A 26842-nucleotide genomic window follows, 5' to 3' on the forward strand; every position below is an offset into this window, starting at 1 on the left:
CTAGAGGGATATGGTCCACGTGATAGGCCATGTCTTAATAGTAAAGCCCCTAACCCCCGAAGATCCTATCTGCTCATCCTTACGCTCACAGACCCTTGTCCCCAGTCCTCCATCTGGGATTCATAAGCTGCCAGATAGAAGCCAACTCTTCAGCTGTGCACAGAGGGGCAGACAGCACCTGAGACCGACTGTCCTTGCAGGAAGTTACTTCCTAATTTGCAGCTGACTTTACACTTTTGTTCTGTGTTCTCCTTGAGTAATTTTTTGACCATAGACCAATCAGAATAGCAGCCCTGCTTTAACATTTCCAACCAACTCAGCACGATTTAGCTGTAACTGTGCAGGAGGACATTTTTGGTTATTTAGCAGAAGTAGTTCTCTTAAGAGCAATTTCATTGGAAAAGCCACCCTCTCCCACTCTGTCCTTCCCTCAAGGGCTGTACCTAGAACCAGATTTGGTGCCACCAACAGGATGAAGGGAAGATGCCAGAGACTAAATCCTTTGTTTGACCAAGTTACTGTTATTTACCTCAGGGTGGGAAGCAAAAGGAAAATTGCTTCTAAAGCAGTTTAAGCCATGAAGAGAGTCACTTCAAACTGTTTATTTTTCCCAGTGATGCATTTTTAGTGTTTTATGAGTTGATGTGTATGAACAAAAAAAAAAAAAAAAAGACTTTTCTCAAATTAAGAGGGTAGACCCATATTCAATGCTCTTCAAGTTCCTAGTCAGTGTTTATTAATGGTTCCTTAAAATCTAAAGCTTTTATGGCCCCCAGGACAATAAAGGTAAATTTAATGTTTTGAGCATATATTCATTGATTGCGACTCAAAATTAGCCACGTTTTATAGATGATCTTCAATATCTTCAGGCATCATATTAGGCAGTTTGCCCTATTTTTTTTTAATCCACAAAATACTGCAAAAAGGGAATAATTTTCTTCCCTCCACTACCTTTTGTAAACAGATGAGAAAACAGAGGCTTAGAGGAATGAAGAGAGAACTAGTCAGTGACAAAGCTTGGGGGAAGCCTGGGGTGTCTGATCCAAATTATGCCATTGCCCCAAGGTTTTCTGGCTAAAAATGCGTGAAAACACCAGCTGCTTTTTGACCAAAAATGGAATGTGTTTTTCCTATGATTAGAATTTTAGAGTAGAAGGATGTAAAGACTATAATTATAGGCTAGTGGTCGTCAGAGGGACAATACTAATTTAGATAAAATTGAAGGTGCCAGTAGGTGCTATGTTCATTCTCACCTTACAATGCTCACAGGCAAAGATTCTCAAAACTGTGATCTACAAAATGCCCATGGTTCCTAGGCTAGTCTCTTACAATACTCAAGATTGTTTAAAGTAATTAAAGTATTTCCTCCACAATATTTGTTGAAAATGTGTACCTTGTATCCCTAACACCCAGCTGGGTACTGAGCTCTAGATACTGAGGATAGAGGTGAGCAAAACAAAAGCAACTGTGTCCTCCATGTACAACTGGTAGTGCAGAGTGCCATGCAGGTATTATCCTAATTGATTTCAAATGTAAAAAGAAAGTAACAGTTGTCACTGTGTCTGGCACTAATTCGCTTTTTGCTTGTGAGATTCCTCTTGGCTGTCTCATTAAATCGGCACCCCTCTGCTGATTTATTCTGGTGAGGCATTTCTTTTTCAGCCACAAATAGGAGGGTGGATTTTGGGGACTCCTGCCATGGTATGATGGTCTGCAAACTGAAGATATTTGAGAACCACTGACCTATAGCAAGATTCTTTGAGAGCTGCGTTAGAGAACATTTCAATTCCTTGCGTCTTTTGCTCAGGGCTGGTATGTCTGCATACAGAGAATGTGAAGCCAAGGTCAGAAAGCGGTTAGCTTCAACACTTATGTGGGATAAGTCAGTGTTGCAAATGTAAAAATGGATTCAAGCTTAGGAATTTTTTTTTTGTCTTTTTCGTGACCAGCACTCAGCCAGTGAGTGCACCGGCCATTCCTATATAGGATCCGAGCGTCGCCGCGCTCCCAGCGCCGCACTCTCCCGAGTGCGCCACGGGCTTGGCCCAAGCTTAGGAATTTTAATCTTGTACCATATATGTTAAATAAAACTTTACTTTCTGACCACACAAAGGTCTCTCCCTCTCGAAAAAAATTATCTGCCTATGAGGCTACTGCTCTCTTGGAATGGGGAACTTGAAATCTTAACTGGTTTCTTAAATCTTTGTGCTAAAAGCATCCTGTGTATTTTCTGTTAGAGTGAGGAAGTGTTTATTTAAAGAGGCCAAAAAGCTACTTCCTGCTTGAGCACAGAGCAAGTATGACATTAACTATAAATTTATGTCACCTCTCATGCACCAACAGCAGAAAGCCTTCTGTTACTCAGCTCTGATGTCCCAATCTTCATATGGACTGAATTCATCATTTTGAGAAAAAGGAGATTAAAGTCATTTCATTAAAAGGAAGACATTTGGTTGTGAAAAGTGGACATCTCCCATTGGGTTGCAAACTCTCATAAAAAAGAAAAAAATACAGTTGGCTCCTAAATGCTGTAGATTCCAGACTACCACCTACTTGAAAGGGGGCAAAGCTAAGAGGACAGAGCTGGAAGCTGGAAAAGAAAAAAGAAAAAACCCAACTTCTGTTAATGTGTAGGCATTCAACTCTCACCGTTCATTAACACACATATTGCTAACGCTTGGCAATGAAGCGGACATTTTTCTTGAGTGGGGTCGAAAAACTAATTATTCGCCATATGGTGGTTGGCTCAGCAACAATTGCTGAAGCCATAGAAGCAAAGGGATGTTGGCCGGGCGATTTCTTTGGACAGTTTGCACAGCTCTGACTCTCTTGACATATGCCATTCATGTGGCCTCTGGAGAACAGATGGGCCAGGGCTGGGAACGCAGGGGAAATCATGGCTGGGATCTAGTGGCAGCCCCTGTCTCTTTATCCTGCAGAATGACTTGGAGTCACATGGCATGTGAAAATAACAAGTAGGGGATTGTACTCAGAGGATTTCCCTGCCTTCTTTTATAAAGCCACAGCGTCATTTTGACTGCCTTTGCGTATTTTGTTTATTAAAGGGATCAGGGTTTTAGATGAAAGAGATTCCTTGGTTGTGGGTAGGGTCTGGCTGACGCCAATGACACTTCTCATTGTCAGCAAGAAAAATGCTGGCAGTTTGATAAGGGATAAGAAAATAGAGGGGTTTTTAAATTAAAATTTAAATTACTCCTTATTTGTTCTCTTCCTGTTTGTAAATCTCACATAGGCAAGTTAAGATAAGAGGTGGTTTAGATTCAGGATACTCAGACCTCCTGAAATGAGTTTGTGTGGGTTATTTTCTTTCTTCTCCAGAGGATCTGATGCAGGAGAGCTGAGAGTCATACGAACGCTGTACAGGCACAACTTGTATCGTGGGTTTTACGTTGTCCAAATGAAACAAAATGGGAGAAGAAGGTGAAAATTGCCAAGTAGAGATTAACTGGGCATTTCTATGCATAAAAATACAGACTAAGCTAAAATTACTCAGCAATTTGAATTTTAATTAAGAAGCAGCACTTGAAGTTAAGGCCCTGAAGTTACAGTCCTAGGCAGGTACTTATGCTGCTGTTAACCCCCTGGTACTTGTGTTAAATATGAGGCATTGTTTCTGGCCTGGAGATAGACTTCCAAAGCCCACTTTTCACAGAGAGAGAGCAGCCTGGGTGCCAGCTACAGTGGCTCACGTTTTGTATGCTTTTAAAATCAAAGTGGCTTGGTGATTTGAAGTTGAAGAACTATGTCTTTTTGTTTTTTTTTCTTTCTACATTTTGAAATTCTATACTGAAAATTAGGTCCTAGGACAACAAGGTAATGTTGGAAGAGGATCCTGGGAATTTTTTCAACTCCTCTTGGATGTGGTGTTCTGACTTTTTAGAGCCAGAGAACAGTTTACCTGCTATAGCTAAAAAAAGAAAAAATGGTTTTTATTCTTCTTTGTTTCTTTCTTGCTTCTGAAATTTATTTTAAAGTTTTAGTAAATCTACCATAATTTAACTGTTTCGAAAATGAAACTATGTTCTGTAAAGGGTGAGTTTTATAGTTCCTTGTTATGGTAATTAAAGTCCAATAAAATTCTGGTTGCTAAGAATAATAGTAATATAAAGATGACATTTATTGAGCACTTACTATGTAACTAGTGCTCTCTAAGAACTTTATACACACTAGCACATGTAATCATCACAAATACACATGTGGACGTTGAGGCCCAGAGATGGTAACTAATTTGCCTGAGGTCACAAAGCCAGTATGAGGTGGAGAAGTACTCCAAACCCACACGTGTCTAATTCCAAAGTCTGTCATCTCAGTTGCTGTATTATACACCTGCTTGCTGAAGAAAACATGTGGTGACATTAGGGGTGTGGCAAAGAGATGTAGGACCTGCTTAGACTGTTGCCAGGCACACGTCCCTCACTGTGCTCTCACATTTGTGCAGAGACAAGCATATTCAGCCGTTGATACATTCATTCCTCACTCTCTGAAATTCCTCTCCAAGCCTTCAGCTTACGTGTTCTGCAAGTTGAAAGTGGCTTCCTAAATGTTTGTTTGATTCTCGAAACAGAGAGGCAGACCTGTTAATCCAGGGTCAGCAACCTTTTTCTGTAAAGGTCAGGATAGTAAATATTTTAGGCTTTGCAGGACATAGGTGGGCCGGATTTGCGCCATGGGCTATAGATTACTCACATCTTCATTATGTCTGTAAGAACCGTATTTCCAAATAAGGTCACATTCACAGATACCAGCAGTTGGGACTTTAACATATTTTTTGTGGGGACCCAATTCAACACACAAAGAGTGCCTAGCTTGGGACAGTCATTACTGAGTATACAGTGGCAGACAAGCTAAACACTGTCCTGCCTTTAAGAAGAGCCTCCATGGACTGGAGACAGACAAGCACATAAAAATATTTTCAGATGGGAGTGAATGCAATTTAGGAAATCAAACAGAGTAACAACGTACAGACTCAGGTGGCTGTTTGAACCAGTGCGGTCTGTTGAGGACTCTTAAATGGCTCTGTTGGCAACCTCCCTGTGCTGTTCTCAGTCTCCCATTTCAAATCCACCCTGCACTTTACTGTCTAAGGAATTGTCTCCAAACATTGATTTCAGAGTTGTTTGTAATTGCAGCATAACTTACCCTTAAACTGAATGATACATATGTATACACATATATACACATATACACACACATAGGTATATATATATATAGATGTATACATATATGTACAGTATATGTATGTATATAGGTATATGTGTGTATGTGTGTATATGTGTATATATGTGTGTGTGTATATATAGTTCTTGAAATCAGGTGCTACATGATTTTCAACAGTGGTAAGATCTAGAAGAGTGGTTCAGAGATTATAATATCTATATGAGCTGGAACAATCTGGCATAAACTTATATGCCAGATAATGTATTACTTCCAGCATAAACTTACATGCTTAATAATGGATTACTTCCTTAATTGTCTTAACTTCTCTTCCCCTCTAGGATAAATGAAGTCTCATGATTCTGCAGGGGTGCCATGCTGTAGTGGAAATACAATGAACTAGAGCCTTCTCTGGCTCTGCCTATCTTGAGCCATGTGGGCACCTAAGCTTTTCTGAGTTTCAGTTATCTCCTCTGTAAAATGGGAATATTAATATCACTAACTCTATAGCACAGGACTACTGTGAGATGTTCCTCTCCCACAACATCTTTTGTCACACTGTGTGGTGATTATCTGTTTACTTATCCTGATCCCTCTAGACTGGAGCATCTAGAAGGTAGAGACTGGGCTCATTGATTCGTTCTCTAACTCCACTGTTGAGCACAGTGGCTTGCACAGAGTAGATGTTAACAAAGAACTTGTTAGGTGAGCTTTGGGAGTTGTAAGTCCTCTTTGAGAGTGAGTGATGCATGGGGCAAAGGTCTCCCCAGGTGGTGGTGGGCATGTCTGGTGGCAGCAAGCTGATTGCACTCTCACTGAGGTGCACCCAGCTGTTTGTGCCTTGAGGCACTATGTAGGATGGGAACGCTGGAGGTTTGCAGCGGGCAGGGGCAGTCACTAACCTCATATTCATCCAATTGAGAGTAGACACAAGGATTCAGGGTTGGATCAAAGCCTCAGTTTTATCAATTAACAGTAAAGCTGGGTGGCAGAATGTGGCTGTTTTACCTGGTGTGCTTACAGCACAAGGACTGGAAGCATCAGACAAGCCTGCCCTGTAGAAGTGCAGGCATGTAAGAAAACAGAAGCACATAAATCCTGTTTTCCTGCTTTGGAGTATAGTGACCCCTGTAGCTGATAATCTGGCCATTCCTGTCTTGGGGACAGGAGTAAGCGTGGAGCTAGGAGAGAGGACTGGTGAGACCTTGACATTGAGATCCTTCTACACTGAAGTTTAGACACATGAAAATGAAATAGTTGAGAAAGGCATAGATAATCCTTGCAAACATGGGAGTCACATAAGGACATAGATAACTGTAACTTAAGATGATACGGGCAGTGAGAAATAAAGTCCTGTGCAGAATTAGAACAGAGAGAGACACCAAAAAATAATACCACTGGAAAGCAAGAGATAAGGATTTAGGAACAGTAGTGATAGTGGACAAATGGCCTTTGTCCTTCCCCTCAGAGTCACGCTTGTCATGGCCAGCTATCTGAAAGAAATTCAGACCCGTAGAGTGCCTTTATGTTTTGGGCCTGAGTAGCCAACCACTTTGGTTTAAAGTTAATGGCTAGAGATTATCTAGAAATTAACACTTTGGGATTAAGTGAGACCAATGGGTCTAATCTTGCTTGAACTCCCTGTGTACTCCTGGGAGCAATTCCTCTACCTCCAATGGAACTACCTTCTCATTCTTTAATTCACAAAATAAGATAAAACAATATGAAAACTTTTAGGGGTATTAAACAGTCTCTAAAATCAAGAGCCACATTCTCTGTACACAGGTCCATCTGGAGTTGTGCTGGTTTATTAAGTTCTTTTAAAGAAAGCCTGAAAAGTAGCTGATATTCATTCCAACCTGCAGCTATAAATACAATAAAGAATGCTTTGCTGTTGGTCTGAATGTGTAGAAAGACATTGTAAAATCACATGAGAGTTTTTTGGTAATTGCATTTGATATAGCACTTTATATACTTCTATAGTTGGAACAGTAAACAAGCAAAGGAAGTCTGACAACATTTTTATCTCCCTTAAAGTTTATGGCACTTTAAATTTTTGGAGTTGTAAACCTCAGACTGTTTTGAAGTTTGACATCTTTGCCTGCCAAAATGAGTTGTTTCATTTCACAATTTAATTCTTTTTGCCTCTGTCAAAAGAACTATTGAAAAAGAACAGTGTTATCATCGTACCTGTGATACACTATTATAGAATTATAAAAAAATCTTCAAAAAATATTTGTTGACGTGGGAAATGTCTAATGATGGAGAGTTAAGTGAAAAGTAGAATATAAAATCATCAGTATTGCTATATAATACTCATATATATGCCCATGGATAGGCACATATATATTATACATTTTACACATATTATATTAATACATATGTATTATAATTATCTATTTGTCTATTTGTAGAGATAGAAAGGAAAAGACTGGAGTAAAAATAGCACAAAAATGCTTATGGAGGTTATAAACTTTTTTTCCGTTTTCCCATGTCTTGTCTTTATTTGCCAAATTTTGCACAATAAATATGTAGGCTTTTATTATTAGAAAACTAAAGGCCTTTATATCTTGTAAAGAGCAATGGCATCATTTAGTTTAGTCTCTTTTGGACTGTCTTAGTAATCACTGACATAGCAAGGTGACAAACTAGAAGATGTTAAAAAAATCTTACACACAAACATACGACCCCTGCATTATGAAAGGGTAGAAATAAGAGCCCCCAGTGTGCCCCTTTGAGTTATGTGCCACCTCCTTGTGCTGCCATTGGGCTGAATTCAGATCTGCCACATTACATGTATCACACTATGTCACAATTTCCTCTGAGTTTTTCCCTCCCTCACTAGGTCAGAATGTTCTGAAGGGCAGGAATCATGCTTTAGTTATATTTGTATTCCCAGTATTTGGCATAGTACCTGGAACATAGTAGGTGCTCAATAATTGTTCTCAATGCGGAAATGGTCGAGATATACAGAGGGGGTCTGTTTCTTACTCCTTTCAAGGTGCTGAATTCCTATTCCTGGAAGAGTCTTTGGAATTGGTCTAGTTCCACCCTCACCCAGAACAGACTCCCTTCCTCCACATGCATTCAATTCTTTCAACAATATGACTTGTGTGCCCCTGGAGATGGAAACCCAGTGCTCTAAGAGGTAACCCCTTCCACCATTGCCAACCTGCATTTATTGGAATGGTTATCTTTTTAGAGAATTAAAATGTTTTCTGTTCAAGAAATGTTTTCACTCAATGCAACTAAACTTTGGAGAAAGGACTGGGTTTTGGGGGAGGGAGAGAGATGCATCTGCCTACTTGAAAAAGGAACTTGCTGAAGAAGTGGTGGAGACATAGTGCAGGAGGCTGACTTTACTAAAAGCTTGTTAGCATGTATGATGCTATTTAATACAGGTGATGTAGATTGAATTTGGATATAGGACTAGCTGGTATTTTCATTTGCCCAGCATCCAATCTCCCTTTTTTCTGGTAACATCACAGTTTTTCCCCCTTTCCCCACTCTCAGTCCCTATTACTTGGGTGGGGCTGAGCCTACTCCCAGTTTCCAGTAAAGAGCACATGGCCTGAGTGAGTCCCATCAGAGCATTTAATTTTCCTTGCATTGTGATATTGGTGCAGGGGTTGGCATCTGACCTAAGGCAGGCCGTGAGATGTTATCCTTCCACTTTCACTAGAACTAATGAGAAAGAGGAATGTTTTCCTCTCGATAGGGTTGCTAGCCTATTAAGATGTTGATCTGGAAGACTGGTGACCATTTTTTCACCATGAAGGAGGAGACTGCTTGAGAATTAGGCCAACATGGGATAAAATAGTGTCTATAGATGGGGCTGAATCCTGTTGACATCACTTCTACACACCTGAATTCAGCCATTCCTGAATCAAGATCTTCCTGAAATTTTCAGTGCAAAATAATAAACTCAATTTTTTGCTTAAGCCCATTTGAGTTAGATTCTGGTTACTTGCAATGAATGGAGTCCCATCTAATACAGAGAAGGTCTGTTCTCACTCCTTCCAAGATACTGAATTCCTAGTGTTAGAAGTGTCTTTGAAATTGGTCTTTCTACCCTTTTCCAGAACAGACTGCCTTTCTCAACATTCATTTAGTTCTTTTAATAATGTGATTGGCATATACCTGGATATGGAAAACCACTGCTGTGAAACGTAGCCCATTTCACCATTGCCCACCTGTACTTATTGGAAATGTTATCTTTGTAGAGAGAATCAAAACATGTCATCTAGTGACTTCAATATCTGGTCTTAGTTCTGTCCTCCAGAGTGAAAGAGACTAGAATTCCTTTCTCTTTACATATTTGATTATTGCTGTGAGTCATGTCCCTTCCACAACCAAACCTACTTTCTCTGGACTGAATATCACCTCTCTCTTGAATGCAGAGTTTTTCTCTAAGTGTGGTCCATGGCATTTTCAGATATAATACAGGACACCCAATTTATTCTTCAGATAATTTTTTTATTATAAACATGTCGCATGCAATATATTCTTTGTTTATCTGAAATTCAAGTTTAACTTGGTGCCTGTAGTTTTATTTGCTAAATCTGGCAACCCTATCCACAGACTACCTGGATCAGAATCGCCTGGGGGCTTTCTGCCCCAAAGACCCTGACACAAATGATGTACTCTTGTTCACTGATGTTTGAAAACCACTTCTTTAACTATTTCTCACATTCCTACTTGTTCTACTTTGGGCATTCTCTTGCATGAATTCCTAGAGTTAGAACCAACTGTTGTTGGTTAATGTTCCAAATTTTTGAAGCTTTTAAAATGAAGCAATCTCAAGCAATGCCAAGGTTCTAGGATATTTTATAAAATATATTCATTGCTTTTAATGTGCCAGACTGGTCTAGACAGTAAACAAGAATACCAAGGGCCCTGTCTTAAGAAGCCCACATTCTAGTGGGACAGCCAGATGGTAAACAAGTAAACAAACAAATGCGTCATGACAGTTTCAGGCAGAGGTAAGTCTTCTGAAGAAAAGTAAATCAGTATAAGAGACAGCAAGATGATTGAGAGGTGTCATTTCAGGTAAGCTGACCAAGAGAGGCTTCTCTGAGGAGGTGGTGTTTGTGCAGAGCTTTAAGGAGGTAAGCGGCTGAGCCAGTGTCAAGGTCTGGGGAACTAGTGTTCTAAGCAGAGGTAACAGCAAAGGCATGGGACCTGGTGGAAATAAACTTGGAGCTGTCAAGAAACAGGAAGAAGGCCACTGTGGCTGGAGTGGAGTGGAAAAGGTGGAGGGTGGTAAGGTAGGCAAGTGGAGAGGTAGGAAGGGGCTGGATCATGTCAGGCCCTGTGACTGTAACATGAAATTTTGATTTTTCTGTAGGTGCAATGGGAAGCCATTGGAAAGGTTTGAGTGAGGAAGTAACAGGATCTGACTTAAATTTTATTTATTTATTTATTATTAGCATATTCATTCTTACAAATCGTGATATTTCTTTATGCCCTTAGCCCAACCTATCACTTCCCATATCCCCTCCCTCCCTCTCCGTCATCTCTAGTATCCTTAGGTTTGTTCTCTCCTTCTGGAAGTTCAATGTGTTGTTGTGGTCTTTTCTTTCTTCCTTTCCTTCATTCCTTCTTTCTTCCCTCTTCCGCTTCCTTCCTTCCTTCCTAGCAGCCAGTTATGAGTGAGAACATGCAGTATTTCTGTTTCTTTGTTTGGCTTATTTCACTTAACATAATTTTCTCCAGACTCATCCATGTTGTTGCAAATGACAGAATTTCATTCTTTTTTATGGCTGAGTAGTATTTCATTGTGTATAGATACCACATTTTCCTTATCCATCCCTCTGGTGGTTCCATGGAGAATAGACTGAGGAGTTTAAGAGTGGATGCTAGACTAGGCTGTGAGGCTGTTGCAGAAGTCCTGGATCCCACCTTTGACAACCTGTTCTTGTCCTGCTGAGCTTCTTCCAGCTCTTTCAGGAGCACTGTAGCATATGGCGAGGGAGTATGGGCTCTGAAGCCAAATGGCCTTGGGTTTGAGTCCTGACCCTGCCAGTTAGTATATGTGGGATGTTGGCCAAGATTTTTTTTTACCACCCTGGGCCTTGTTTTCTTAATTTGAAAAAAAAAAAAAAAAGAGTGTAATAATTACCTCATCAGGTTGTTGTGGGGGAATTAAATTAGTTAATACAAGCAAAATGCTCTGAATATTTCCTAGCACATTATGAGTGCCCAGTAAATTTCAATATTATTACTGAGCACGCCATGCTCTTTCTTGCCTCTGAATACTATTGTCCATTTCCCACTATTCATCAGGCTAATTTTTGCTCATCCTTCATTCTTTACGTTGTCATAGGGAGCCCTCCCTGTCACTTCTGCCACATTCTATTGGGAAGAACAAGCCACAAATCCAGCCCAGATTAAGGGGAAGGGAAACAGATTGTACCTTGAGATGGGGCAATGTCACATTGCAAAGGAAGGGTGAAGAGTTTGGGCTACTTTTGCAATCTACCACCACAGATGCCAAGAGAACCATGCCAAGGGAACTATTGCCAAAGGCCTGCTAAAGCACACACTTTTGGTTATTAAGGTACCCGAAGGACCCTATTCCAGGACAGTTTCAGCATCATGTCATGGCCTTCAACCTCGGTTTGGCACAATACAGCCTTCCTGTCATTCAGAACACTGGTTGTTCTCTTGGCTGTATTTGCTACCTTCTAGTCGCTAAAGTTGCTGAAGGCAGTGTGCGTGGATGAGGATGCGATGAGGACACGAGAGAGAGCCTGCACTTGAGCAGATACGTACACTTCAAGCCATATAATTATTTCTCAACGGAGTCAGCTCCAAAGGATGCCAGATCTGAGCAGTGTGGGCCATGGGGCTTGAGGTCTGTAAGCATCAGCTACTTTTAATGCTGCCATTCTAGCTTTGCCACAAGAGTGTCACTCAGAAAGGGAGTCCCTCCCTCGGCCCATGAATAAGGCCTGCCTGCCAACACCAATTCCAGCTGTGAACATGTAATCAGCTCTTCTATGGCCCCAAAAGGGTAGTCCCAGAGGCCTAAATTTAATTTTCATGCATATTTGTCTTCTCCCTCTACTTCATGCAAACACTACTTTGTGGCCAACACAGGCGCCAACTGTTTTGTTTGGATAATTGCTCGAAGTCAACCCCAAACTACAGGGAGCTCCCTTTTTTCAGAAAGCACATTTTGGTTAATTCTTGGTTAACCAAATTATGTCTTCCTTCAGCCCTTCCTTCATGGTTTCGATGATGATTTCTGTAAACATTTTATTCACTCTGAAACAGTTCAACCCCAATGTCAGGTTTATTATCCTCCACACTGGGTCGGTTGGAATGAGCAAAGAAAACAGGAGCTGTGCAGCCCTACAGATCATCTGCCGCTGCTGTCTTTCTTCCAGATAATTCTCTATTCATCGTGCCACAATCAGCTGGTCCTAGAGTGGCTGTAATAACCCAAGCGGAGGTTTGTGGCAATCATAGGGATGGAGAGGACAGGGAAAAGTAAAACAAAGGTCTTATTTTTATGGAAATGAATAGAAACTCTGAAGTATGGATGAGACATATGGAAAAGCACAAAATATGAACAGAATGTTTTAAAATAGCATGTCCTCAGAAATGCTCCATATGGCTCAGTAGTATTTAAGGTAACAGAAAACAGTTCATGTTGCAGCTGCAAGTGTTCCTTCCCGGGGTTCAAGACTCAGTTCACAAAACTGTACTTTCCAATTCGTCTTGAAGAATGCTTCCTTTGTCTATCTACCTCCTGCATCTAATTCTTTTAAAGTTAGGGGGAGAGTTAAATTAATAAGTTATTAATTAAGACCCACAATTTTAATTAATTGTATCTCATTCTTAATGGAGTGATAAATTACTCATAAGTTATCATTATCTCTCCTCCTACCCTACTGAGTCAATAGTTATAAAAACTTAATGTAGTTTTAGAGCCTATTTAGAGTTTATGGGCTCTAAATATTACAGTGCAGTAATATTGCGAGTGCTTGTAATTGAAACATAAATCTAAAAATGATACAGGACATTAAAATGACGTCCCTTAAAAGCACAATTGTCATATATACACTGCTAATACTGGTCAACAACTATTATCTGAAAAGTCAAGCAACAAATTACACATTTTGCAGAGGATTTTCTGATTTGGCCATAATATTAAAAAGAATTTAGGAAAATCAGTGTGAATACCAAATGAGTTTTGTTATTTGTAACTCTTTATAGGTAAAATGCATCTCAATGCACTTTGTGCCTTGTAGAAAACGAAGATAATATTTAGTTCACAAATATGAAACCAAGTTGTATTGAATGACTGCATCACAGTATATTATATGCCGGACATATCAAAGGAGAGTGCTTCTTTTTAATAGCCTGGGCTGAGGTGTACCTTGGTTCTTTGGATACTGGCTTTGGTTTTTCTTGATTTGCATCTTAAATTTGAATTCTGAAAATGAAATAGAAATATCAGAGGAAAGAGAGGAACGGATACCCCCACACAATTTAATGAATCTATTTCTTTATGTTCAACAGGACCTCTATTTTTCTAATAGTGAGCATCAAAAATCTCACTTTTGCTTATTCCTTCCTTTGAGTTCATAAACTCTGCCAGGATTGTAACCATGCTATTGTATTGACGTTCATTTCTTCATTTTATTTTGTGTGCACAGTCCCGATCAACTAATTTCATTTTTCCTGTTGCTAAACTGTATTTCTTTTTGGCTGAATTGACTGGATGTTTGGCTTTGTGTAGACATCACTGTACTGTAAGTTGGCCCCTTAATTCAATAATTCACCATGAAGACTGGTTTTCATCCTCACTGTGTTGAACAGACATCTAATCACCATTAATTTCCTTTTTGTTGGATGAACATAATAACTATTTCTGTCCCTCTTTCTGATGGGAAACAGAGGCCGAGAGGGTTAGGGGCTGCCCCTAAGTCAGAAAGGGAGGTTGTAGAATTCAGCTTCCAGAAGCATCCCTATAGCATTCAGGAGTTTTATAGTGGAAAAAGGCCAAAATTTAGGGGAAAAAAAGAGTTGGAAGAGAACCAATGGATATGCGCATTGACAGGGTGCTAGACATTGCTCTAGGCACTTTAAATCATACCTAGAAAATTGCTTCTACCAGTGAAGAGTTGGGCAACTTTGGACAAGTAACTTAATTTCTCTAAGCCTATTTCTTCATTATCTGTAAAATGAAACAAGTAGAGTGGAACTGAGCAGTACTTTATAAACCAGTAGGAAATATGCAATTATGCATTATTGTTACCTGAGGCTTTGTCATTATTACCCTTGTCTTTTGAATTCATTAAGAGATGGTAACACATTTTATCATATTTATGAAGATGAATAGTCTTTACAACTTATCCACGTATTTTTTTCCATCAGCACTTCGTTTACTTAAGAGAAATAGCAGATGAACCTAACAGGATTCTTATAATTTAGACATTTGTGGTGACAAGATCAGTTAAAACTTGTAAAGAAATGCAGTTTCAGTTAATAAAATACAATAACAGTGACTAGTTTATTTTGATTAGACATCACAGAGATCAATCTGAACTACATTGGTCAAAAAGGGAGAATGGCTTATGTATCCAAAGTATGTGGAATTTGGGGTGAGGTGAGCCTCAGGGAAGATCTGAGCCAAGGCCTTCAGAGTCCCCAAGACCCTCCCTCTTGTGCCTCTCAGTCTTCCTGCATGTCATCCTATTTCGTCATTGTAACCTCTTCAATGAAGCCTGAAAATGTGGCCTCCAAAAGCTCCCAGCTCATATCTCACAGCATCTGCCTCTAGAAAGGAACTGAGATGTGGTCTTCTAGGTCCTAAGAACAAAAATCCATCGAAGGAGTCCAAATGTCTAAGTATGGGTGAATTGCACAAACCTGGAACAATCCACTGTGGATACGGAGTGGAGTACCACCTTGGATGATTTTCCCCTTGTAGCTAGAGAAGAGAAGAATCTAAGAATAAAGATGCTCTCATTTTAACCACTTAGTCATAGGATCATTGGCTTGAAGAAAGTACGTGTGTGTGTGTGTGTATGTATGTGTGTGTGTATGTCTAAGCAGACAGAATGAAACATAATTGCTATATAAGTTTAAAAAGACATTAACAAGAGATTTTTAAAAAGAAAACTTGATTAAATATCTAGAATAGTTTTTAAATCTTAATGCATTTATTTAGCAACTATTTATTAAAAACTCATAGAGTGCAACATGCTAGGCAATGTGCTAGATTCAGAAAAGTATAAAGATACAAATTCTTCCCTCTAATAATTTACAACCTTTTTTTGTTTTAACAAAAACAAAAAGGCATACTTACCTAAGACATTTAATTACAAAGCGTCTGGTGGGATTACAGGAAGAACTAGAGCCATTCAGAAGACAGGGAGATTGCTGTGAGCATAAGCAGCAGGAGAAGGCTTCACAAAAGGAGTGGTTCTTACCCAGGGCCTTGAAGACAAGTAGGATGTGGACATGTAGAGAATATTCCAGGTGGAGTAAATGTGCAGAGGTGGGAAGGAGGACTCAATGCCAAGACAAGTGGATGAATATTTGAAAACACCATTGTTTTGAGTAACTATGTCTCTGGTATATTATTTAAATAATTAATTCATCTAGAAAATGCCCTTTTCAAAGATAGTTTAAAAGTTGACTTCTTCTTCCTTGTCTGATTATGCCTTGCTCTGAAATAATGGAGCATAAATCAGTGAGGCTGTATTGTAGTTACTTGGTGTCTTCTCTACAGTACAATAAAGCAAAATTGCTTCAATGCTAAATTCTTTCTCCATATGCATCAGAATTTCTTTTATTTAGCAGAAACTTATTATACGTCAGAAGTGATAAATTTAGACTTGGATCCTCTTTTAATACTGAAAGCTACTATTTGTGCACAGATGTGTATGGAGCACCCACAGTGGTGAAATAGACATATCCTGTTTCTCTCCTCATGGAGTACTGGAGTAATTTTGAAGACAAGATTTTCAATAAGCAATCATCTCAAGTGTGGAGTGTTATGATAAAGCAAGTGCAAGGAATTGTGAGAACATACAGCAAAAGGATCCAAGCAACTTAGAGGTTAGGAGAAAGAACCAAAAGAGTAGAAGTTGGTTAGAGGAAGAGGGACTGTGGAAAATACTCCAGATAGAAAAAAAAAGTCTGCATGTCAGGACAGATGTATACGAGGAACTAAAAGGAACTCTCTCCCTTTTCCTCCTCCTCTTCCTCCCCCTCCTCTCCACCTAATCCCCATCCCTGCACCTGTCCAATCCCAAGTGGTAGTAAGGTCAGAGTGGGGGAGCTGAGATACATGCTTATTTACTAATCTCTCTTGCTTATATATTTTTTCAGGCCTCTGAAATAGATATAAATTCCAATGGTTTTTAAAAGATGGTGCTTAATAACCAGAACCCTGTATTCCCTAATACTGAACATAGAACTGTCTCTAATCAAGATTGTCAAGTAAGAAAGCTTGTTATTTACTCTTATGTTTAGTAGTAAATGCACATGAATTCCTTTAGATTCATTCAATTCTGCTATCATACTTCACTTTGTACAGCCTTTAGCAAAAACTCGGTGTTGTCAGTAAGCCCAGGCCTTTGAGTTCTCTTCTACTGATTGTATTAACAATCTAAATCTTACTGAAAGAATTTCCATGGACTTATTGGTCCATGAAGAAGACCACTGAAAACTCTGAGATGTTAAAATACATAATTTCTATTTTCAGTGTGGGAAGTTATGCCTTTTGGAAGGAAATGCCGTTTGATCTAATGATTGTATGTTACTAAATTAATATTTTAATTGAGTTGCCTGGTTATTCTAACCCCCTGTGGCCTTGAGGTATATTCCTTAAACACCATCTCTCGCCATAGCGTCTGCTCCTGCTTCAAAGAAGTGAAGGATATTTGTTTAAAGAGTAGATCATCACTCAAGATCATTTGCCTCATTGGTGTCAGCTGTCAGACTAATACATTTATTTGGACAACAGTAGGTTCTGACAGATCTTATAAAGTTCTCTTTCTCGGCTGTGAAATATGATGGATGTGCCATACTGGTGACCTTTACACAAGGCCACATGTTAATATTCAGGACCTCCCTTTTGTTGGCCTTGAACAATGGCTGTCATTAAGAAAGCTTGGTTTGCCAATATGCCCTCTGTTAGGACGCTGGGCCACTCCTGATTGGTCACCAGGAAGTATCATGTGCCTTTGATGGAAATGACATGGAAGATGTATGGTCAAAGTGCTGTGCTCAGCACCACTGCTGTGCAGAAGAGAAAACTACTATGACCCAAATAGCCCTGCACTCAAACAATGTCGCACCAACCAAAGACAACATATTGGGAAGAAAAATGCTTGTAAACTGCGTGTGTTAGAAGATGTATTGGCCAGACGGCCATAGGGCAATCTTTGAACTATTGAAATCTTTAGAAATATTGTTTGGTTCTGAAACAATACTTACAAACCTAATTAATCAAGCATAGATGGTTTATTTTCAGGCTTTCCACAGTGTGTTGCTTTAATACAAGAATAGGGTCTGTTGAGTTCTTTTTGCTGTTTCACAGAGGCATGCAAAAACTCGGCATGGGTGTTCATGTTCATACAAGTCGAAGCTCTAAATTTCAAAATAATATCTACATAGATCTCTGGTGATCCCTTCAACAAAGGCCAGGGTTAGGGGACTCTATGTGTGACTTCCCCCCCTCACGCTTTGCCTTCATTTTATTAACCAGAATCATTTATTCACAGAATCATTTAAGAAAGATGATCATTCCTGTTGAATTCTCTAGACTGACATGAAAACACGTTAGCTCTTTTCTTATAGAAAAATATAATGAAGGGTTGCTTTCCTAAATGTTTGCTTTTGAATGATATGATTTAAGATGTTCACACGTCCAGCCCTGTTATCCAATCTTAGTGTGATGTTTTAAAAGGGTCATTGAGAAACTGCACATCCTCAAGTGAAGAAAGTAAGAGACTTAGACACGGTTTCACGTGAGAGGGTTAAGGTGCTGCGTGGAGTGATCACATGGGCAGGCAGCACAAGTCTTTTGTGTCTCAAGCTGTGGCTGAAATAAGTTAATCATGAAAATAGGGCTTGACTAGAGTTTTAGCAAGATGTGAAATATGACACTGGGTCACGGCAGTTGAATTGTGTGAACACAATCCCTGAAGTTCAACTCCTGGTTATGCATTTAGAGGCAGATGACCGACTTTGTGGATTATCCTAAAGCTCCCTACTGTGTTCTCCTGGGCTACGTCACTATTCATCAACTGGTCAGAATACGTGAGGCAGGAGAAAGGAAAAGGGCTGAAACTCGACCCACAATCATGCAGCTTATAAGCAATTCAGATGAAGGATTTAGTGAGAGGAGAGATGCTCAAGTTTATTCTCAGGAGGAAAATGCAAAATTCAAACCACAATGTGGTACCATTTTAAAACCACCAGAAGGGCAAAAATTGAAAAAAGATTCAGGTAATAGCAAGTGTTGACAAAAACGTGGAACAACAGAAAGCTGTATGAAGTGCTGGTGGGTGTGTAAACTGGCATAAACACTGTGGAAAACAGTGGGGTTATACAATAAGGCTGAAGATATGCATGCCCTATACATTGGCTATTCCACTTCTAGAGAAACTAGAGTAACAGGAACAAGAATGTTCATAGCAGCCTTGTTTGTAATATTAAAACAAAACAAAACAAAACAAAGCTGGACTTTACCTCTACCTATGCCCATCAATAAGAGAATAAATAAATAAATTGTGGATATTCACATAATGAAATTGAGTAAGTCTGGAGCTATTTATTTTTTAAATAACTTGTTTGTATGTATGATATTAAGTTGTGATATATGAAGTTGCCTGTATTTGACTACTTTTGATCTTCAAAATAGCAGTTTCATATGGTAACATAATGCTTCCAAAAATAAATAAATGAAGGTAAACAAAAAAATGTTCAGTGTAGTTACAAGAAAAGAAAAGAAACTGCTCATAGAATGACAGACTTATTAGGGTTGGAGAAGATCATTTTAATACTTCTATAGATGGGGAAACCAAGACCTGGAGACATTTATTCAATGAATCAGTGAATCCACTAGAGCTAAATGCTCTGGCTCTTAGACCAATGTTCTTTAAATTACATCACATGTTTGAAACCATTCATAGTCTAACCCAGAAATTTAAAAATAAAACATTCCAATATACGTCTATGCCCCTGGGCTGCAGATTTTCTGTGATTTAAGTCAACTGAATGAGGCTGATGGTGCCATGGGGAAGAGGTGGTATTATGGGGTGAGGGTGAACTCCATCTGAGTGCTCTGAAGTTACCTTCTGATCTGTGGTGAGAGGCTGACTCCATGTGTCCCTTTACGAGGAGAAAGGCAGTGATTGATGATATTGGGAGGAGAAATGTCTCTCCCCCACAAGGCAGGGACAGACACCCTCATACTTAGCAGAATGCCTGCGCTATGACAAATGCCTGGCCCTCCTTTGGCCACTTCACTTTCCCACATTTATGGCAGACATCAGTAATTTCCCTATGCAGTGAGGTACAGCCCTAGAGCTCTTCTTTAAAAATTTGTGCCTTGGGGGACTGGTGTTTGAGAACAAACTTCTTTGCCATTCTTGATAGGGGAAAAGGCACTCTGGCTACTAGAGCTGGAATGGCTGATTATGATGAACTGAGCAATGTGGACCAAACCCTGAGGAAAGAAAAGTGAAGGCATTACCCTGGGCAACTCTGCAAAGGGAGGGTGGAGAGTGAGGAGTGGACGTGGAGAAGGGTCACCCTGTAATACTGAGGAGCACCCACCAGAGAGGTGAGTGATTGAGTCATTCATTTCTTCTTTCTGAGATAAATTTCTGGGTGTCTACTATGTGCCAGATGCTTGGGATATGATTGAGGTGGCACTTGCCCTCACAGAGCTTACATTCTGTTGAGGGAGATGGACATTAAACTTGTAAACAATTACATATATCATACATTGTTATTTTAATTGAATAAAAATAAAGCAGGGAAAGGAGGCATGACGGAGGGCACAGAGGACTATTTTGGAATAAAGTGGGGAGTAAGCTTCTTTTAGAAGCAGGTATCTTTTGATCAATTTAGAATAAGAAAAATAAAAGGCTTTATTTTATTTATTCGTTCTCCAAGTTCTTCCTTTCTTTCCATAGATCTGAGTTTATAACCTATATTATTTTTCTTTTCCTTGAACAACAACTTTTAACCTTCTTTGCAGGGCACGTTTGCTGACAATGAATTCCCTTAGATTTTTTTTTTTCATCTGAAAAAGTCTATTTATCCTTTTATGTTTTTTTATAGCATTTCTTTTTATTCTTTCTTAGAGTTTTCATCTTTCTTCTTAAATTCTTGCTTTTTGCCTACTTTTTCCATTAGAGCCCGTATTGATCAGTTATTTTAAATCTCTTGTTTGAGAATTCCAACATCCGTGTCATATCTGAATCTGATTTTTGTGCTTGTGTTGTCTCTTCAGACTATGTTTTTTCTTATGTTTTTGCATTTCTCATAATTTTTCATTGAAAGCCAAGTGTGATGTATTATGTAATAGGAATGAAGACAAACAGGTCTTTAGTGTAAAGTTTTATGTTAATATGTCTAGGTGTGTTGGGCTGCGTTTAATGTTTATTGTAGATGTAGGTACCAGAAGCTTCAAATTTCTCCAGTGTCCTTGCTGTTTTCTATCCTCTGGCTTCCCTAACTACTCTTCCTCAGTAAGTGTTACATCTTGCAACTCTTTGAGCTGTAATCCACTGTTATTATTCTGAAGCCCTGTTGGTGTGATGGTAAGGTGGATGGGAAACATTCTATGATTTTATGATTAAGTCTCAATCTTTTAGCAGGTATGTGTTCTTGGTCTATGACCCTCACAAGTGTTTCTCAGCTTTTCCCCCTCTTAGGTAAGTAAGATAGGAAAGCTACAGGGGGAGGGAGTAGGAAAAATGCCTTTTCCTGAGCTGAAATAAGGCTCTGATATGTCTTTGTTTTGGAGAATGCTTTGGGCATCTTTTACAATGATCATTTTTCCCTTCCTCATGTGAGAGCCAGCGAGGAATTTTTCTCAACTCTTCACTATGAGAAACTGGTGGAATTCCTTGAGGCAAAACCCACTAAAATGTGGGGATACCCTAAAACTGGTTCCTAGAAGTTTTTCACTGTCAAGCTGGTCCACACACAGCCTCTAGCTGCTCATCAAATCTAACCATTAAATGTTCCTACCAATTTATGGCTCCAGATGCATCTGTTCCAGGTAAAAAGATTTTGTTTTGACTCTTTGGATTCACCTGTTTCTCCAGATTTGGGGGTTGCAGTCTACCCTGAAAACTCAGTTCTCTGGTAGGTTCAAGAAAAGTTGTTATTTTTAAGTTTGTTCAGCTCTCTCTTGTAAGTGTCAATAGGAGCATCAATTTCCAAGCTGTTACATGTTGGAGCTGAAACTGGAAGTCCATCTTATATATTTTTCCCAACAACATTATTGTCATTATCCCCATTTTTCAGGTGAGGAAAATCAAACCCAGACCATCTTGCTCTTAATCTCTATACAAAACTACCACGTACACCCGAGATGCCAACCCGTCTCACCCGGTTGACTGGTGACTGCCTTCTAATTGGCTTATGCTCTTGTCCCCTTCTGCCCATTTTCTCTTGGAGAGCTTTTTCAAAGGTCATCACTCATCTCTGTGAAACCTTTACTAGCTTTCCATCGTATGTTGTGCCACCTGTAGATGCCTCACCTGCCCCTTTTCTCCTGCCGGCTTCCCATCAGCCATTGGGCTGCTCTGAGTCCTGGAAACACAGCTCAGTCCTTGGCAGGCTGGAATGCTCTTGCCACCCCCTCCTGAAATGACTAAACCCTTTTCAGCCTTCAGGTCAGTCTCAGAGTAAATGTCACTTTAACGGGTGTTTGTCTCATCACCTTGTTTTTTCGTGATATCCCTCACTACTATCAATAACCACTTAGTTGTGTCCTATTTTTGTCACCTTCCCCAGGAAGACTGTATGCTCCAGGAGGGCAGGGACTGCGTTTGCCTTATTCTGTTGTATCTGTCATATCCCCAGGGCCAAGTATGGGGCAGTCACATAGTAGGCACTCAAATCTCCCTCCAATCTCTGTCTCCCTCTTGCTGTGGCATTTTTCCTGTATCTCTGTGACTCTGTTTTCTCTTCTTATAGGGACACCAGCCATACTGGATTAAGGCCCACCATTATGATCTCATCTTAACTCGATTACATCTGCAAAGACCTTATTTCCAAATAAGCTTACACTGTCAGGTAGAGGAGGTTAGGACTTTAGTATATATTTTAAAGCACACAGTTTAACCCATAACGAACTAGGTCATTTGTTCATACTACCACAGGGCAATACCCTCCTGCAAATTTCTCTTTGTTTGTCTAAACAAGCCTGCTCAACACCCCACCCAGTGAGATGGGGAAATTTCTCCTTCCTCATGATGTTTTCTCCATGGGTGATTTCATTCCAGGTCACTGTCAGATGAAAAGCCATCCAATTAAATAAATTCATAGTAGGGAATGCTCAACTACATTGACTCTCTAAAGTTTATCTTCATTGCCTAAATAAAAGTGCTTTCTGACTTACATCTTGCAAAAATAAATAAATAAATAAATAAATAAATAAATAAATAAATAAATAAATAAATAAGTAAATAAGTGCTTTCTGGATTGTAAGAGTAATGCACATTCAGCATAGAAAATCTGACATTATATAAAAATTACTCAGAAAGTTGAATTATACCACTAAGAAACAACTTAATGTGATTAATTTTCTTCCAGCTTTATCATTTGCATTTAAAAAATAAAAATTGTATAGTTTTATATATCTTTTATTAACAGGCATTTTTCCATATGAACTCTATTTTACCGTATAATGGTAGTATTCAATATTCATTGTTTTCTATATGCCAAGTACTACTTTATATGCATTATTTAATTTATTCTTTACAATATCCCTATGAAGTAGGTACAATTATTCTTATTTTATGAATTAGAAACTGAGGCAGTATAAACCTAAGGAAATTTTTCTAGGCTACACAGCTAGTAATTTGTAAAATCAGGATTCAAATCCAGTTCACCAGGCTCCAGAGCTTGCACTCACATCGCCATGAGTAATATCTTAGAAATGAGCAATGATTCTTTTTTTATTTACATTGAAAAAAGAATTTAAAAAATGGATTTGGTAATAAAACAAAGGCAAATTAATCTTGTATCTTCTTATCCTCTTTGCAGCACCTCTCTCCCCAGGCGACCTCAATGCTTTCAAATCCCAATCTTAAATTTAAAAAAAAAAATTATTTTTTAAAGCATAATTGATTATACATATTTGTGGGGTACACAGTCAGATATCAATACCTGTGTCTAATGTGTGATGATCAAATCAGGATAATTAGCATGTTCATCATTACAAAACCTCATCATTTTTGTATTCTGTATCCATTAAACAATTTCTCACTAACCCCTCTTCCCCTCCCCCTTTCCCACCTCTAGTAACCACAGTTCTGCTCTCTCCTTTTTTTTTTTTTTTGAGATCTACAAAATCAACAAACCTTTACCTAGATGGACTAAGAAAAAAGAGAGAAGACTCAAATAGCTGAAGTCAGAAATAAAAGAGGGGTCATTACAACCTAATTTACAGAAATCAAAAGGGTTATAAGAGAATATCATGGATAATCATTGGTCAACAAATTGGATAATAGAGATGAAATAAATAAATTTCTTCAAACACACCACTTACCAAGACTGAATTATGAAAAAAAAAGAGAGTTTGAACAGAACTATTGCTGGTAAGATGAGTGATTATAGTTTTTTGGATTCTCGATGCAGGACTCACTTGAGGATTTCTTGCAGGGCTGGTCGTGTGGTGGTGAACTCCCACAGTTTTTGTTTGTCTGGAAAATACACTATTTCTTCCTTATTTCTGAAGGATAACCTTGCTGGGCATAGTATTCTTGCCTGGCAGTTTTTTTCTTTTTGTATTTTGAATATATCATCCCATTTCTTCTGGCCTGTAGAGTTTCTGTTGAGAAGTCTGTTGTTAGTCTGATAGGGGCTCCCTTATAGGTGACTTGATGCTTTTTTTCTTGCTTCTTTTTAGATTTTCTCTTTGCCTTTGAGCTTCACCAGTGTGACTATAATGTGTCTTGAAGAGGATGTTTTTGAGTTGAACATGCTTGGGGTACTTTGAGTCTCCTGGATCCGAATGTCCATGTCTCTCCCTTTATCTGGGAAATTTTCCATTATTATTTTGTTGAATAGGTTTTCCATGCCTTTTCTTTTCTCCTCCCCTTCCAGAATACCCATGGTTCAAATGTTTGTGTGCTTAAGGTTGTCTGCTAGCTCTCTTAGATTTTCCTCCTTTTTAAAAATTCCTTTTTCCTTTTTTTTTTTTTGTCTGTCTAGGTTATTTCAAAATGACTATCTTCAAGATCAGATATTCTTTCTTTAGCTTGTTCTAGCCAGCTGCTTAAGGTCTCCATTGTGTTTTTTATTTCGTTGAGTGAATCTTTCGGTTCCATGAGTTCTGCTACATTCTTTTTAAAGGTATTAATCTCTTTGTGAATTTCCTCCTCCATATCCTGGATTTTTTTCTCTTGTTTCATTATGTTGTCTAACTGAGTCTTCTCCTATCTCCTTGAGTTTCCTTAAGATGTTGCTTGGGATTCCTTTTCAGTCATTTCAAGGGTTTCTTGCTCTATAAGGTCTGGTATTCGAGAATTACTGTATTGTTTTGGTGGTGTCATATTTTCTTGTTTTTTTGTGTTTCTAGTATCTCTACATTGATGTCTGATCATCTAGTAGAGCAGTTTCTTTTTCTATTACTCTGGAGTGGGCTTTGAAGAGAGAGATGTCCTCTTCTTTTTCCAGTCTCTGCTGGTGACTCTTCTTGTGTCACTGCAGCTGAGTGTCTGGCAGTCCACCTGCATGGTGGCTGTAGCTACTGCTGTGGCATAGAGCCACTTTTGCACAGCCATGGCTGTGGTGGAGGCTGTTGTGGGCCACCCATGTAGAAGTGGCATTTTCAGAGTGCTCCTTGCCTGCTAACAGGTGGGGGATGCTGCCCTTGGCTCTTGCCTAGGACCCTGGGTGTGTTCTGTTTCTTGCCTGCTTCTGGGTGGAGGGGGCGGCCCTTGGCTCCCACCAAGGACCCTGGACATGCTGTATTTCTTGCCTGCTTCTAGGGGCAGGCGCTGCTCTCAGCTCCTGTCTATGACCCCAGGCCTGCTCTGTTTCTTGCCTCTGCTCTCTTCTTCTGAAAGTTCAATGTATTATTGTGCCAATTCTAAATTTTCACGTACACACATACACACTCACTCCTGTACCACACATTCAGTTGTGCAATCTAGAGAATTATTCTTACCTCTTTTGGTCTGTCTCCTATTCCCCTTAACCCCTTAACCAACCCATTACCAATTGGCTAAGAAGACGGTTTGCTTCTTAGATATCTCTTTAAGATATCTTCTCTGTAGCTCCTCCAGGACACCATCATCTGTGACATAGAAACCTGGCATTGCAACAGCTCTGCTCATTACTGTCTTTGACTATTGGGGACTTTTTCTCATGTTTGCTTTCTACTGAGGAATTAGTAATGTAGATATGAATGTATGAGTTGACACGGTAGGTATCAGTTTCTCAACAGATGTGAATTAGGTAAAGGAAGCCACCTCAACTACTGGATAAGAATCAAAGTCGGAGTCATAGGTTTTTGGGGGGGCTTTCTACAATATTCTAGATCAATTTTAAACAACAGAGCTTGTTTTTTACCCTCTGTTAGTGCATCAAGGGGGAGTATCTTGAGCAGTTATGATTAGGCTATGGGGATGAGAAATCTGGATTCAAGTTCCAACACTGCTAATTAATATTTGTGTGACCTTGGACAAGCTACCTGCTCTAAGCCTGTATCGGTTTCCTAGGGCTGCTGTAAAAAATGACCACAAACTGCGTGGCTTAAAACAACAGAAATTTATTCTCCCAGTTTTGGAGGCTAGGAGTCCGAAATCAAAGTGCTGGCAGGGCTGTTCTCCCTCTGAAGCCTCCAGGGGAGGATCCTTCCTTGTTTCTTTCATTTTCTGTTAGCCCCAGGTGTTTTTTGGCTTGTGGCAGCATATTTCCAATTCTTACCTCCATCTCCACATGGCTTCTTTCCTCTGATATATGTCTTCACATGGTGTTCTCTCGTGTGTCTCAGTTTTCTTTTTATATAAGGACACCAGTCATATTGGATTAAAGCTCATCCTCATCCAGTGTGACTTCATCTTAACTTGATTACATCTTCAGAGATCCTATTTCCAAATGAGGTCATAGGCACAGGTACTGGGGGTTAGGACTTCAACATATCCTTTGGGGAGACATTTATTTAGTTCATAACTCTCAAATTAGCTTTCTGACCTGTAAAATGGAGATAATAGTACTAACTGCTAGGTATGTTTTTTTGTGAAGACTAAATGACAAGCATGTCCAGGGTCTCCCACAGTGCCTACAACATAGCTTGAACTCAACAAAAGCATTTCCCATCTTTTACCTCCCTTTCCATAACCTTCCATCTTCTTCTCCCACTCAGATGCTCCAGTCGCTGTCGTCTTTGTCACTTCTCTTTACTCAGGGTAGAAAAACAAACGAACAGAAATCCACATATAGCCTGATT

General features: G+C 39.3%; 1 protein-coding gene across 1 annotated transcript in view; it reads left to right on the forward strand.

Moving 5' to 3' along the window:
- C12H12orf42 (chromosome 12 C12orf42 homolog) overlaps window positions 1-26842 on the forward strand; it is a 71492-nt gene that overhangs the window by 40505 nt on the left and 4145 nt on the right. The window lies entirely within an intron of this gene.

This window comes from Cynocephalus volans, chromosome 12 (genome assembly GCF_027409185.1).
Source record: "Cynocephalus volans isolate mCynVol1 chromosome 12, mCynVol1.pri, whole genome shotgun sequence".
Lineage (NCBI taxonomy): Eukaryota > Metazoa > Chordata > Mammalia > Dermoptera > Cynocephalidae > Cynocephalus > Cynocephalus volans.